We start from the raw sequence: 17,362 nt of genomic DNA, 5'->3' as shown, positions 1-17,362 counted from the left end.
TCCCAAATCACTCAACATATGTGATTTTTGTCTCAGGTAATAAATTATTTTGTGGATGAATTATTTAAGATGATGGAATGAAATATCAAGTTTACATAAATTATGTGTGTCTAAAATATTAGCATCAAAATAGTTATTTACAATATATGATTTGAAACTAGTTTCTAGCTTTTGTGGACATAAAATTAAGTATTATGTTTTTTGCCCTTCAGAGTTCTATACTTTGGGATGCTAGATATATGCTCATGAAAGTTAGAAATGAAAAAGGTCAATATTAAATCTATAGTGTAGACTACAACCTGGAGAAAATGTTCCCAAATTCCAAGAGGAAGAATTAAATATAAAACAGATATCAAACCTCTACATCACAATAGCCTTTACCAAATGTCCTCTGGAATGGTTAAAACAATTTCAATTTCCTCTAGTGACATGAGAATGATATATTTATTGAACCTGTAACAACACTAATATTTTTTAATCTTTTCAAAATTGATCAAATGAAATAATGTCTCCATTATGGAGTCTTCCCTTTTATATGGAATTTTAAGTCGTGTGTGTGTGTGTGTGTGTGTGTGTGTGTGTGTGTGTGTGTGTATTTATTTATTTATTTTTGAGACCGAGTCTCCCTCTGTCACCCAGGCCAGAGTGCAATAGTGTGATCTTGTCTCACTGCAACCTCCGCCTCCCAGGTTCAAGCCTCAGCCTCCCTAGGAGCCAGGATTACATGAGCCCACCATCATGCCTGGCTAATATTTGTATTTTCAGTAGAGACAGGGCTTCACCATGTTGGCCAGGCTGGTCTCGAACTCCTGACCACAGGCGATCTGATCGCCTCAGACTCCCAAAGTTCTGGGATTACAGGAGTAAGCCACCGCACCCAGCCTATAGTATTGTTAACATTGAAATGTTTAGCCTTTTTCTATCTTCTCTATAGACTATTTATATTAGATTGTTTTTACTGTGTTTTATGTCTATTGTCCTATTTACCATTTTTATTTTTTATTAAATTGAAGGGGAGATTGATATTTTTGCTTTTCTAGCGACTAAAAGTTCTTTACAATTTTAGCTGTTTTTCTGACTAGTAATATATCATTGTTTAATTAAAACTATATAGGATAAAATTTACTTTCAGTTTTCTTAAACTCATATAATTTTATAAAAAATAATCATAATGACAAATGCATTCATACATTCATCCATAACCACTGGAAAGAAATACAATAAATGGCTCCCAGTGACCTTCTCTAGATGCTGGGTGTACTAGTAAAGACCCTTTTAGTTGTAAGTGATAACAAACACTCTCCAATTTGCTTAAGCCAAAAACAAACAAACAAAAAGGTAAATGGATGAGGGAGAGTGAGCTTCATTACTTACATAACTCAAAATTTCATTTATGTCATCTGTGCACAGTTCTCTTCTGTCCTCTCTTGATTTTATTCTCAAACTCTTTATGTTGGGCCCACACAAGAGCATGTCCGAGTTGTTGAAGGACATCATCGAAAGAAAACACCTGTTTCCCAGTATTTCCAGAAAAAGTCCTGAACTTGACCTTCTTTGTTCCATTTGGGTCATCTGCTTATTATTAAATAAATCAGTGTGGCTGTGGGAAAGGAATAAACCTGATGTACTTAAGCTGGGTGAAATGTGTGTTCCCTTACCATATGAAATGAGAAGTGGAAAGTAATGATTTCCTATGGGAAAATCACTGAGCTGTTCCTATACTGAAAGTCAAGAGGAGTGGCTGCTGCACAGAAAATCAACCAAAAAAAAAGCAGTGTATGGCCTACAATGAGATTACAGACATATTTTAATTAATTATGCTTTGTGTACTATACAAACTATTTAGCCTGGCATGATGGCTCATGCCTGTAATTTCAGCAGTTCGGGAGTCTGAGGCAGGACAACCAGCTGAGCACGGGAATTAGAGGCTGCAGTGACCCATTGTTGGACCACTGCATTCTAGCCTGGGCGAGAGAACAAGCCTCTGTCTCAAAAACAAATAATCAAACAAGTTATTGAAATTGTACACAAATAAATGTAAGAGCCTACAAATTTATAACTGAAAAAATATTAGTAAATATATAGCATATGTTAACATATAGTGCAAAAAGAAGAAAATACTCCATAAAAACAGATACATGTGTGTGCCCTAGATATAGTATTTCCTAAGTTCTCTCACTATTTGATAAAATCTACATTACTGGATTAAATATAAATCATTGAATTATGTATATGATTTTAGAGTGTATTGGTAGAGGTAGTTTTACAAATTAGGCTAGGTAGAAAATTGGCCATTAATCAAAGCATCTTATCTTTTTTTTTTTTTTTTAATACAAAGGAAGAGAATCGCCATGGGATATGTATATTTTCCTGTTTGGCTTGGCTATGTCTAAAGCCTTTCTTTCAGGCTATTGCCTGATGTCATAGGGGAAGGGAATTCATTTCTAAATTGCACTAATTTTTCAAACCATATAGTCAAAAAATACCTAAAGAAAATAACTTTGATGATAAGGATTTCAGAGAAAGTTCAAAAACAAAATAAATGCAATCATTATTTACTATTATGTGCTATTATTCTGCTAAAATCTCTACCCTAAAAAATCAAAAAGTCAAATAGTGAAGATTTAAATTGAAGTAATCTCAAGGCTGTAAACATACACATACATTTCATGAACACCTTTTTAAATCTATCATTAGAACTTATGAACAAATAAGCAATTCCAAGATTATTCTTTCAATTTATAAAACTTTCATTAGTTCAATAATATATTATTCTAGAAACAATTTAATTACTCATGTACATTATTGCAAAAAATTTTCCTAGATATTCTTTTTTTCATTAAAATTACCTCAAATTCAGATAATAATGTAACAGTTAATTAAGGATACACTGTCAGTACCGTGTATATAACCATGTGTAAGTCATCTCTACAATAGTTTCGATTTCTTTATATGTGACCTGATTTCATCTTTATCAGCCTTATTTTTCCAATCAAATGTATTGGTTTCTGGGTAGAAACCATTTAATATAGGTATATGCCATTAAAATAATCCCTAAAGAATATGAGGAGTAGGACAGAGTTTTCTTTGCGTGTTTGAGACCACTTAGATATTTGATGGTAAGAAAAGGTGCTCACTTTACCATCTGGAGCAGAGGCTTGTTTCTGCAAATAAGTGTTATTGGAACATAACCATGCCCATTTGCTTATGCATTGTCTGTGCTGAGTTGAATACTTGCAACACAGACTATGTGGTCAGCAAAGCCTATACTATTTCGTCTCTGTCCCTTTACAGAGTTAAAAATGTACCCATGCCTGAGTTAGAATGTCCCCTTACTTCTATTCTGTGAATGGAATGGATATCATTGATATTTTCTAAATCAAACCCTGAGTATTCTAAGGTCATTAAATAGTAAATTACATTAGTTAATTTTACCTTATATAGTTTTCATTAAGCAACAAAAAAATTAAGTAAGTAGCAAGAAAAACATAGATGCCAAACAGAATCTGGTAGCTTTAGTGAATGTAAGATTGCTTAGTATCAGTAGTATTTATCCAGTAATCAGAATATATATTTCTGGTACTCTTGCCTTCCCCTATATTAGGCACTTGAAATTTAATGGATACATTATTTCTGAAACATTTCTTCATCTAAAAAATGGAAATAATGCCAGTGATCCCTTTCTCAACAGGTATTGTCACAATCAAATAAATAGCAATGTCCAAAGTTCCATACAAATATGGAGTAGCTCCTGCTTCTAATTATATGTGAATACAGTGTAGACATTTTATATGTTGTGGACAAAAACTTTCACATTGGAAGATGAGTTAAACCTATTTGAGAAGGATCAGTGTCCTGTTCCAAATACAGAGTACAACATAAGACCATTCAGGACCTTTAGGCTTATTAACTCTCATTGAGCCAAACAATATTTTCTATATTTCTATATGTTGAAAGACTATAGTCATGTCATGTTTGTATACCCTATAGTCTTTGAATACACCCCATGTAGAGACTGCTTTGCGAAATATTGGCATACATCAGCCAAGTGAGTTACTAATAATCAGAGCAGGTAGCTCCTAAAATAATATAAATAATCTAACCCCAATGGTAATTCTATTAAAATATTCTATCAATATTGAATCTAAGATGTTAATCTTAGCTTTGCTATTCTCTATTTTCTCATGCCCAGAATAAATGCTTTGTCTAAGCCCAGATTCTGCTTCCCTGTCCTCTGTCCTCATGTCTGATTAGATATCCCCTATCTTGGATTGGCCCTATATAGGCATAATATTCACCAACGGCTCATTCTGTACTTATTGTTCTGTACTTATGGTAATAACTTTAGATGTATACCTAGAAATCGACATGTAGATATATACACAGCTATAGATACAGATATCTTCACTCCATCAGCTGGTCCCAGCTTCAGGTTTGGCTTGTCCTGCTTTTCCTTCATTTTCTGTTTTTAATAACCTGACATCAAATGTGACCTTCCTCATGATACTGAATCAAAACTTTTATGGCCTAAGAACTTTGATGTACCTTTAATAAGTCATTTCATTCAATTTTTACTTACTCCACATGTGAACTTTAAAATCTGCTTTCCTAGAAGTCTGTTTTTAAAGGTTTGACTTTGGTCCCATTTCCCCATACATAAATAGGTCCATTTGTGTAATAATAGACAGCCTAAAATTCATCAAGTTAGAAAAACGTGTGATGTGGTCTAATTTCATATTTCTATTCTCCTGTAGTAACCCTTGTTTACAGGGCCCCTTACTATATTAAATTGGCACAACTTATGAAAACAGTCTGTAACTTTAGAAATCAAAAAGGAGAGGAAAATAGAAATTAATGCTCTAGAAAAATCAATGATGCCATGATAAGAACCTCTAAATAAAACCAAGCTGCCCACTAAATAAAGTATTAGATTATAACTGAATAACCATTTCCTGAAAATTTTTCGGTATACATATTAAAGCCAAAAAAACATGTTTTTTTAATAAATAGGAAGAAAATATTTTAGTAAGGTAATTGGGATTCTGACTGTAATTCTAGTGAAAGATAATTGTCAATAGCTTATGTGAAGTAAAACCTTATTTGGATGGTGACAACCATTGTTAAAATTCAAGCAAAATGGAAAACATAAAAAGTACTAAGGAGCTAGTTAGGTATGTTAGGTTTGCCTTCTTCTAAGAGCTATGTGTGGGTTGGCTGTAAAATACCTCTTAAAAGAATCCACTTTTATAGCTCATAAAATGGAGAATATTTTTTATTTTAGACAGAATCCTAAATATGGTAAAAGCTGGACTTAGTAGCAAAAGAAGCATATAAATATGAAGTTAATTAATTCAGCAATGAGTACTATAGATCTATAATCTGAGGGATTTAAACATTTTATTTCCTTTCTTCAGATGATTAAATAATGGAGTATCATTACTTCCTCCCAAATAATATAACTTAAAGTATTTCTCAGAAGATTCTATTCATATGTTTTCTTTCTGCTAAAGTTATTTCTGTAATGCTTTGATAAATATCTTTCTATTTTCTGTTAATGAAGTATAATAGAATTGATATATACACTAGGAATATGCCTTGGAATTAAAGTATCTAACACTGAAACTGTGAAAACACTCATAACTTTCTGATTCATGTAATTGGTGACAAATGATACTGTACGTAGCTCATTATTTTTGAGGCCTGCAGAAGGACTCCACAAAGGTGCATAATGCCTTATAAAAAATATGTTCCAATCTCATTTATCTAGCCCATAAATAATTAAAATTACTATTCCCCAAAACGGATTACTTTGATACAGATGCTTATCATTTATACAACTGCTCACATTACCTAAATATTACATTCAATCAAAATGTGTTAGACATCTTAAATATTTTTATAAGCAAATGTTGTGTATCATGTACTGGCGTACACTTTTCAGAAGAAACCTTTAAATATTTCTGGCCTCTTGGGAAGCTTCTCTTACTATAGAATCACAAATAATATAGATTTCTCAGAACAATGTTAATAAATTCTCCATACCTCCCCACCCAGGATTGTCTAAATCATACCTTCATGTTCTCCTACTTAATTCTGGGCCAAATTCCTTACCGGCAGGTATATAAAGATATAAAGGGAGCACAAGGGAAGAGATGAATATAGTACATGTAGGAGGTATGAAAAATTGTGCTAGACTGTTCAGGACACTATAGCATAACACCATCCCCTGGTGTTAGTTTATGAACCACTGAACTCTATTTCTCACAGTTCTGGAGGCTGGGCAGCCCAAGACCAAGGGGTCAGTAGATTCAGATGTCTGGTGAGGGCCAGCTTTATGGTTAATAGATGGGGCCCTCTCCCTGTGTCTTCACATGATTGAGGGAGCAAGGGAGTTCTTCAGAGTCTCTTTTGTAAGAGCACTAATTCCACTCATGAAGGCCCCACCCTCATGACCTAATTATCTCCCAAAGGCCTTGCCTTCTAATACCATCACATTGGTGACTGGCTTTCAACATATAAATTTTGGAGGACACAAATATTCAGACTACTACAAAAATGAATTGTGTAATTTCAACGATTCCAAATATGAATTAAATGCTCTATGTTTGCCTTTAAAATAAGCATTGCACAATATAAAGATTAACACTAAAATTCATGCTAATACTTTAAACATTTAATATTTACCTAGAATGCCATTAAGCAACAATAACAACAACAACAAAAACGTCTGGACAGATGAAGAGAGAACCCATGAAAGAAAGGGAAAAGCTTTATGTTTTAGTACCTTTAATGTCACTTACAAACAGCTATTCGGATACGTTTCATTTCCTACTTTTTGAAGAATCAGTCTGCATTTTCATTTGATACTGAGTCCCACAAATTATGTAGTCGGTCCTGCTGTTGGGATTAACACCTATAGGAGAAAAAGAGAGCAGGATTGGACCAAGGGAGAAGTCTGATACAGTCACACAAAGGGCTGGACCAACTCCACAGGAAACTCTGAAGCTACTATAGATTGCCCTTGCAGGTGTTCCCAGTTGGAGTGAGAGTATTGGGCCTTTAAATCTTGTGTCTGCCAGTTATTGAAGTCAGGTTATACTGGGAAGGTAGCTCTCCTAGGCCAAGGCAATTGCCAGGGAGGAAGCCAGTGGGCAAGCCACGAACTGACGTCCTCCCCAGCAGCTGGGTAACCAGTGGCTCAGTCTTGAAGAAGAAAGCTGGACAGAGCTCTATAACATCCAGAACGATAAATAGGGAGTCTGGACAGTGTGTCAGACATTGCAATGCTGTACCTCCCTAACTAGTTTCAAGTGGCTATTATTAATATTTTAATTTTGTGCTACTTTCAGAATAGCCATCTGACAAAGAAGGTTCCTTGCAAGATAGCTTTCATGTTGCAAGAGAATAGCCAAAAAAAAAAAAAAAAAGATAAATCCAGAGGCACCTGACATTTGACAGCTTGATATTCCTAAGAATAAGCCTCCTAAATTAAAGCTTATAAATAGCAGAATCTGAAAATGTCTCAGATATGGCATCCTTGAAGTAGATCCAGGGGAAAGAAGCTGAAAAATGAACCTTGACTAGAAAAAAAAAATACTTTGTGTTTATCTGTTTTGTTTTGCCATGAGAGCTTTTATCCCAAGTTGAGGTAGAGATACATAATCAAAGCTTTTACATCATCATGTATGCCCAGCTTCATTAGGTCTACAGCTTTGACATTGCTGGGCTATCAATCCAATGAAATACGTAAGAATTATAGCTATGTCTTCATCTGAAAAGCCAAAGAAAAGAAAAAATAATAAACCATGAAGCAGCAGTTCACTGGACACTCTCATTCTCAATATTGACTCTCTCTTCTAGGGAATGGGTACCTTCCAGAGACAATGTGCTCAATTTTAAATTAAGATGGTTAAATATTTAATTAATTTTTAATGAGATGGAGAAGATTTCTAAGATACATGCAACTTACAAACAGCTGTTCGAATATGTTTCATTTCTTTTAGTTTGATATTAAATCTGACTTATCTTTTCACTGTTTTCCATCAGAAGAGGGCTGTGGAGGTATGATTCATGCAAACAATGCCAGCATGCTAATTAATGGCTAGAAGCCTCAGCACACTGGTGGCAGAAGTGGGGAGGAGGAACCCACTGATTCTGATGAGCATTTGGCAGCACACTCCCCTCCTATGGAATCTTGGCAAAGCCACAGCAATAGAATCCTATGCATATGTGTCCACCCAGGCCTCTTCCTGTCCCATCTTTAGGGCTGGCTTCATGAGCCTGCAACCTGTGCAGTCACAGAGGGCCCTACACTCAGAAGAGCCCCTGATTTGGTTTAATGTTCTGCTGTCACTGTCTTCAAATTCCTAATAATTTTTGAAGAGACCTGCATTTTAATTTTGCATGTGATCTACAGATTGTGTGGCTCATTCTGTCCATCTCTGAAAATTTCTGATAGAGTCAAAGGGTTGAGATACCAATCTCAGAAGTGTTTGTCATCCGCAAGCAAAATAGCAGCCGCCTTCAAAAGACAGAATATTCTCAACATAAAAAGAAAAAAGTGGAAAGTGGACCTGCTCTGCCAGAGGAGAGATAGAATGCCACCCACTGGGTCTTTGCTTCTATTAGCCTCTAAGTTAGGTCTGCAGAGTCTCCAGAATCTGTGATACACAGTTTGGAAACCATTCCTTTAGAATTTATCCTAATGAATACAGAAAAATAAATATTGAGAAAGTAGTCATTCCACTAATCTAGCAACTGGAATTTGCACACATTTTATTAAACAAGTTATTTGTTCTTTGGTTGTATTTTGTATTTTCTAGAAAGTGTTTATTTGGTCACTTCCCCCAAAATATGGCAAAGAAAAGATACTAAAAGTGCTTAGATGACATGACAGTCACCAGTTAGTGATTGCTTCCTCTTTGATATGTGTTATGATAAACTGTCTTTCTAATTACCGTATATCATTTAATCTTTAAAATGGTGAATCTCAGAGAACTTTCCAGTGTGGTGGAACTAAGATATTACATAGCTAAAAGGTGGCAGAGATGCTATTTTAAACCAAGACAGTTGACTCTAATGTCCTTGAACTAAACATCAATAAAACACTAAACTCTGTTTAAACATGCTTAAAATCTTGATTTGTTGTTGAGTATCTATAGCAATACTAAGTATGATTAAATAGAAATCATTATACTGAGTAAGTAGAAACAGAGTAGTTTAAAATAAGTAGAAATATGAGAGAAGTCATTGGAAAAGGAAAGCGAGTGTCATAAACGTAATGCTAAGATCTAACTCATATACTTGGGCTTTTTGAAAGCAATTCTTATTCATTTCTAAGAGAGAAAAAAGGGGTAAGTAAATATCTTTAGAAACTTGGTCTGGGTCCGATGTTTGTTGGTTTGCATGAGCTGAGTAAAAGAGAAAAAGACATTAGAAGGAAATAAAAGGATATTGAAATGTCAGTGATGAAAAAATATGAGGCAGTTCCGCAACTGGACTCTTTCTATAATGCAGAAGAGTAAATTTGCATGTGAAAACTGACTTTTCAGAGTTATATGAATATTTTCTTCTGAAAAACTCCATCAGCAAAAATAACTCTTCCTACTGAAATCATTATGCTTCTGGGAATTGGACAAGTCACATCACTTAGAATTCATTTCCCTGGGTTCTTTCACAGGAAAGTAATCAATTCAGTTCAAGAAAACAAACCATTTTATGTTTGGCACCATCTGCATGATCAAATGAGTCACTGAAGAATTAGTAGTCCTGCCTCTTCTTTAAAAAAGAAGAATGCAGTAGGATTAAATAGGCAAATTATATAAACAGATATTTTAGAAAGGAGGAAAAACAAATAGTGAACTATCATTCATTTTACTAATGCAAATGAAAATAACGATAAATTACAAAATTTTGCCTAACAAATTGGCAAAGTTTGTTTGCCTTTTATTTGTTTTTGAAAATACCCAATGATTGTAGGGCATAGACAAAAACCTATTTGCATATAGAATTGGTAGAAGAAAAATTTAGTTCAATTTCTTATAAAAGCAATTTTCAATTACTAATAAAATGCCTTGAAACACTGATTCTCTTTGAATAACTAATTCTATTTCTGGAAATATATTATTATAAAATAATGAGAAATAAAGCATTAAACAAAAATTTTGTGAAGATATTTATGTTACACTTATTAGAGAAAAATTGGAGGAAAATCAAATTCTATCATTAGAAAATGGCTTAAGGAAATATGATACATAAATAAAAGAAATAAAGTCATTAAAAATATTGTCACAAAGAGTTTTAAATTAAAATTTAAAAATTTCTTAAAACATAAGTGGTAAAAAATTACAATATCAATTATACATATACTTTGATCTAAATTATATATAAAAATATGTATAGGCTTGTATGTGTAATTAAACTTTAGGAAAGTTCATATATAAATTGAAGTGTATATATGTATACATCTATATATATATAAAAATAAATTACTGCATAACAGTAAAAGTGATCACATACAACCACAGGCAACAATATTATCAAACATTAAGACATAAAACTGAGAGAAAAAAGTCAGAAAACCTATTAATAGTATTGTCATTTTAAACCTTAAAATTGTGTGCAATGTGCATATGATATATATATTTATATATACACACATGAATATATGTATGTATGTGTACTTTCTATATGTGAATATGTGTGTATGCATATATTATATATATATATATATATATAACTAAATTCATGCAGAAATACAGAGATACATAGGAGTAGACAAGAATAAGACAGCATAAGAGGGCTGGCTATAATACAAAATACTTTTGAGTTGTTTATAGTTTACAAAATTTTAAAACTTTTAATCAAAGGTAATTTAGACATCATCTAGATCAAATCTTTTCTTATGTGAATCAGAAAGTGAAAGAGCACAAGTAACTTCCTAAGATCACAAAGAGTTATGGATGAAATATCCTTATTATAGAAACACAAAACATCTAGAATGACACCGACTTTGATCAATTAACTTGTTTTAAATATTATCAACCCAAATTATAGTTTTATGATGTGAGAATGCTTCTTGCCTTTATTTTTGTATCTTCTTAGCCCTTTCATCCCAGGAAAATATACTTATCAGTTACACATTGTACAATTTAGCAATTGTGTACTCGATATCAGAAGTAGATTTGATTTAATGTAATCCACAGATATGGAGCATGTGCTATGGACAAGATGCCAGGCTGAAACTCTTAAGTGTAGAAAGAAAAGTACAATTGATCTCTTAGTCCCAAAGATACTGCAATATGAAATGGTCTCTGTCCCTATTCCTTCTGCAGATATGAAAAGGGTAAGCAAGTAATATTTATGTTGAGTCAGTTTGCATGTTATCACATAATCATCATAATAATGTAAAATGTATTTCTTATTTCATTTTTCTAGAATTAGATACAGCGATTCATGTACATACACAAGTAACTTCCCAACAACACGCAGATATCAGGTGGCAAGAATAGGATGTGAACTCAGGTCTATTCCTTGTTGATGTCTGAAGTCTTCCAGTTGACTCTGTGAACTCCTAGCTCATTCTACTCCCCAAGAAAGAAGCTTGAGACATCCTTTGACAGAAACACATTATCTTACTTTCTAACTATATGCAAGTGATTAAAGTTTAGGACTCTGAGGAGGAAAACCATATAAAACATGTCTTCTCCAGTTGTCTAAATTAAATTAGTGCCTCAAGTAAATGGGGACAAGAGAAATAGGAAATGCCCACTGATTGTAATTTTTGCTTTCTATTCCCTCAGTTAATAAACTCTGTTTTTCGTTCTTGTTTCCTAGAAAAAAAGTGAGTAATATTCTTCCAGACACTAATAGATTTTGTTAGGATCCCAACTAACTTTTTACAAATTTTCTTAGTGCTAGATACCATTTCAAATTTTAAAAATACAATTCTTCAAACTTTGTTCATAGTCCCTCTGCCCATCTAATGAACTCATTATTGGTATCTAAAGCAACTCTGTATTTTTATCAGTCTAATAACTGCCAAAGCTACCAATTTAAAAGTGAAGAAGATTAAACAAATTAGGTGGCATTACAATTTAAAAGTGAAGAAGATTAAACAAATTAGGTGGCTTATAAGAATCATCCGGCCTACAAGTAAAAGACTATTATTAAATTCAACTATTTTTAAATAAATGAATAATAAAAATTCAACTATTTTAAAATAAATACATAAATGTGTTGAGTCATCTTAGATTATACACAAGAACTAAGCTGTATTGTAGTCATTTTATAAACAATAATTATCAAAAAATTCTAAAACTTTTCTACACTGGGGTAAGAATAAATAATCAATTATTTAAAAAAATCACATAAGGGTTGGATTAGCAGATAAACATCCTTTTGGATTGCAATACAGAAACCAAAAATTGATAGTTATGCACTTTTCTTTTCTTTTTTTCTTTTTTTTTTTTTTTTTTGTCTTTTTTGAGAGAGTTTCGCTCTGTCGCCCAGACTGGAGTGTAATGGCTTGATCTCAGCTCACTGCAACCTCCATCTCCCAGGTTCAAATGATTCTCCTGCCTCAGTCTCCCGAGTAGCTGGGATTACAGGTGCCCACTGTCATGCCCAGCTAATTTTCATATTTTTAGTAGAGATGGGGTTTCACCAGGTTGGCCAGGCTGGTCTCGAACTCCTGACCTCAGATGATCCACCGCCTCAGCCTCCTGAAGTGCTGGGATTACAGGCGTGAGCCACCACACCTGGCCAGTTATGCACTTTTCTAACTGCTGTGCATGCCTGGAAAACAGGTGTTAGGAGTTTGTAATTCTAGTAATCCAGAAAGGACACAAATTTAAGAGAATAATTGCTCTTTTTAAATATTTATTTAGAAGCTCTTACTCTTTCTCTTCATGATTTCTTATTCTAGAACGCGAGTTGTAAGACAATTGGTCACTCTATTTCAGCTTCTCTTTACAAAGAAGTCAGCGCCTTCCAATCTTATCAACACATAAGATCTAAGTGGAGTATAACTCTGACAGATGTTAAATATTTCATTTGTAGAATATAAATTCTTACCCAAAAAGCTATAGCTAATGTCACACTTCTTAATGTAGTAAATAACATTCTCTGACTTGAATTTTCACCAGTATGGTAGTCTTCATCAAATACAAAGGCAAATTAAATTAGTTTGAATACAAAGCTGTGTGCTTGGAGGATGAGAGTGTGCCAACTCTTTATCTGATAAATCAAAAAATATAATATTTTGTTACTGCTATTATAATCTGGTTCTGTATGTGCTGTTTTGTAAGTTTTTTGAAGACCTCAAAATCTTGAGCTATGACTAACTCCACATTGAAGAAAAACAGGTATACATCACAGGAAATCATGGCAGGGTCCCTGTATTGATGAACACATCATTATTTTGCTGTCATTTCCCTGTAATTAGCACATTGTGACAATTTGTCCTAATATGCAAAAAAAATTGCCAGCAATGATACTAGTAATTTTTCCTCCTTTCTACTTATTTTTATTTTTTATTTTGGGGAATTTCATTTTTCCATATGGAAATTCTAAGTCTGAAATCACACTTTATATCAGGGTGGATATTTGGCAATAGTTCATATCAGAAAATGTTCATCTTTCTTTAGGTATAATCTAATGTTATTGTCTGAATGTTTGTCTGCCCCCCACCAAAAATTTCATATATTGAAATTCTAATCTTCAAGGTGATAAATAGTATTAGGTGGTAGGCCTTTGGGAGGTAATCAGATCATGAAAATGGAACCTTCATGAATGGAATTAGTGCCCTTATAAAAAAGACCCCAGAAAATTTATTTACTCCTTCTACCATGTGAGGACACAGCTCATAAACCAGAGAGTGTGACCTTACCAGACATTGAATTTGCTGGCACCTTGATCTTGGACTTCCTAGCCTCCAAAACTGTGAGAAATAAAGTTCTGTTGTTTATAAGTCACCTGGTTTATGGTATTTTGTGATAGCAGCCTGAATGAACTATGACATTGTAACAAAGAACAAAAAGATAAGGCATTTCTGGAAATACAGCTTTTTAACTCTTACCAGCTGTTCCTTTAGATCAAAATAATAAGAACTAATAATAATAACAATGTATTTCTAAAACATTGCATATGAACACTCATCTTCAGTCTGCTTCTAGAAACCTGCCCTCTCTGTAGACTTTGGAGGGCCATATTTACCTACTACTACAGACAGGTACCACTGATCTGTGGCCTGTTAGGCACTGGGCCGCACAGCAGGAGGTGAGTGGTGGGTGAGCAAGTGAAACTTCATCTGTATTTACAGCTGCTCCCCATTGCTTGCATTACCTCCTGCACTCCACCTCCTGTCAGATCACCAGTGGCATTAAATTCTCACAGGAGTGTGAAATCTATTGTGAACTGTGCATTTGAGGGATCTAGGTTGCTCATTCCTTATAAGAATCTAATGCCTGATGATCTGAGCTGGAGCTGAGGCAGTGATACTAGTGCTGTGGAATGGCTGCAAATACAGATTAACATTAGCAGAGAGGTCTGACTGCACAGAGACCATAATCAATTGCTTGAAGATTCATATCAAAACCCTATCAGTAAGTGGCAAGTGGCAATTAAGCTGCATCTGGTGGCAGGCTTTATAGTGGCAAGTGAGTTGATGTACTCCAATTGTATAGCTGCATCTGGTGGCAGGCTTTAAGTCAGAATCCGACACTTATTTTGGTTTGTGCATGGGCCGCCCATCATTATATTATTTACCATTTCTATCCACACCTCTTTCCCGCACTGTGCATTTGTCTTAGTCACAGTTTTGGTAGGCCCACAAGCTAACCCTAGCCAAAATGAATAAAATACAAACATCACTGGAGAGCGTCTTTCAAAAGGGGGAAAGACCCAGTGATGAGACAGCAGAAGACTCTAAGACACTAAGAATGCCAACCATAAAGAAAGCTGCATTTAAAAGAAAAAACCAGGAGTCCCACTTAAATTCCAGGTTCATTGCAACAGGTGATTCACGTTCTTCAAGCCCACTTTGTATAATATGTGGTGACCCACTATCCAACGAAGCCATGAAACCATCAAAACTCCTTCACCACGTGGAAACCAAGCTCACTTCATTAAAAGACATGTCTTTGGAGTTTTTCAAAAGAATAAAAAATGTGAACACAAAGAACAGAAGTAATTATTGAAGGCCACCACTTCATCAAATGTGTCTGCACTGACAGCATAATTCTTAGTGGCTAACTGCATTGCTAAAGCTAATAAGCCCTTTGTTATTGGTGAAGAGTTGGTCCTGCCTGCTGCTAAGGACATTCATCATGAACTTTTAGGAGAGGCTGCATTCAAAAGGTGGCACGTGTTTCTCTTTCAGCCAACACCATAAATAGACAAGTTGTTGAAATAGCAGAGGATATTGAGGCACAATTGTTAAAAAGGATTAATGAGTCACTGTGATATTCAATCCATGTTGGTGAATCTACCAATGCTGACAACAAAACAACAATGTTTTTGTGTGATATATTTTTTCAGGAGGATGTGCCTGAGCATATGTTATGTGCACTTTGCCAACCAACACCACAGCTGCAGAACTATTCAAATCTTTGAATGATTACACAATAGAAAAACTGAATTGGTGATTTTGTGTCAGTTTATGCACAGAGTGGCTGCCATGACTGAACTGCTTTCTGATTTCACTACTCAAGTCAAAGTGGCCACTACTGATTGTGAGTCTATGGACTGTGTCATCCATCGAGAAATGCTGGCTAGCTGAAAAATGTTACCTGAACTTAACAATGTTTTGCATGATGTGATTAAAATTATTGACCACAATAATTAAAGTTAAAGTACATGTCTTTAACTCACTCAAAGCACACATGCCTTCTCTTATACAGAAGTGAGATAGCTTTCTAAAGTAGATCGCTGGTCAGAGTTTTTGAGTTACAAGAGCCACTCCAGAGATTTGTTTTAGAAAAAGAGTCACCACTGGCAGCACATTTCACTGACAGAGAATGGGTGCAAAACTTGCTTACTTGTGTGACATATTCAACCTGCTCAACAAACTCAATCTATCACTTTAGGGGAAAATGACAACTGTGTTCAAGTGAGTAGATGAAGTGGCTGCATTCAAAGCCAAACTAGAATTATGGGGGCGAACATTGGGATTTCTGACATGTTTCAAACGTTACCAGAGATTTTGAGAGAGGCTGAGACAGGGCCTTCTTTCTCTCAGCTGGTGCATGATCACGATCACCTATATCAGCTTTCAAAAGAGTTTAAGCATTACTTTCCAACCACAAAAGACCCCTGAACTGAGAAGAGATGAATCTACAACCCATTTGTGAATAAGCCAGGTGAATCAACTTTGTCCAAGCTAGAAAGAGGATCAACTGTTTGAGATCACAAATGACTGTGGCCCTAAAAGTATGTTTGAAACAACTTCAAATCGTCATGCATTCTGTTTGAAAGTCAAGGTGAAATATTCTGAGATTGCCACAAAAGCATTGAAAAGCCGGCTTCCATTTTCAACATCCTATCTTTGTGAAGCAGGATTTTCTGCAGTGATAGCTACCAAAATTAGATTATGGAGTAGACACTTCAGGTGTCAAAAACTTAGGGTGTCACTGTCTCCCATCACCCCCAGATGGGACTGTCTAGTTGCAAGAAAAGAAGCTCAGGGACCCCATTGATTCTACATTATGGTGAGTTGTATAATTACTTCATTATATATTACAATATAACAGTAATAGAAATAAAGTGCGCAAATAAATGTAAGGTGCTTGAATCACCCTGAAACCAACCTCTCAACCACCGTCCCACCCCCCCACCCATTTACAGAAAAATTGCTTCCTACAAAACCAGTTCCTGGTGCCATAAATGTTGGAGATCGCTGTACTAGAGGATTCTGCACCGTTGGCCATGGCTGAGATACATACACGTGACCCCAAATTAGACAATTCATTGGCTTAGTCATGCACATCGCATTCCTTTTTTCAAGATTCAGAATTAAAAGACACAATCTGTATTTAGCCTGGGTTTAGAGTTTAAGATATAGTAAAATTGGAGCTGAAGCTGCCATATGTGGACATACAGAATTCAAGTAATTCCAAGAAGCAGATAAACAAACGATAAAATTGGGGGAGAGAAATATAGCGATCTAGAAGTGTGATTGACCATAGAAACTCTCAAAGCTTAAGAAATAAGCCCTGATTGATGACTTTCCAGGTCAGAGTTCAGTTGGACTTCATTTCCTCCTTATGAATGTCTGACTTTACCTCTTGAATCCTTTAATAAATCTATATTGTCTGTTGGTACCTAATTTTATCACCTTTTATTTCTACTTCTTACTCTGGAAATT

At 34.7% G+C, this 17,362-nt stretch overlaps 1 long non-coding RNA gene across 1 annotated transcript in view; it reads right to left on the bottom strand.

Moving 5' to 3' along the window:
- LOC129397295 (uncharacterized) overlaps positions 1 to 7,847 on the bottom strand; it is a 76,780-nt gene extending 68,933 nt beyond the window's left edge. Inside the window, exon 1 of the long non-coding RNA XR_008624563.2 lies at positions 6,785 to 7,847. This is a non-coding gene — a long non-coding RNA (uncharacterized LOC129397295). The remainder of the gene's footprint in view (positions 1 to 6,784) is intronic.
- Positions 7,848 to 17,362: the final 9,515 nt, after the last annotated feature.

Source organism: Pan paniscus, chromosome 13 (assembly GCF_029289425.2).
Source record: "Pan paniscus chromosome 13, NHGRI_mPanPan1-v2.0_pri, whole genome shotgun sequence".
Classification (NCBI taxonomy): Eukaryota; Metazoa; Chordata; class Mammalia; order Primates; family Hominidae; genus Pan; species Pan paniscus.
Note: the sequence above shows the minus strand (reverse complement) of the source record. Positions and strands in the feature narration are given on the sequence as shown.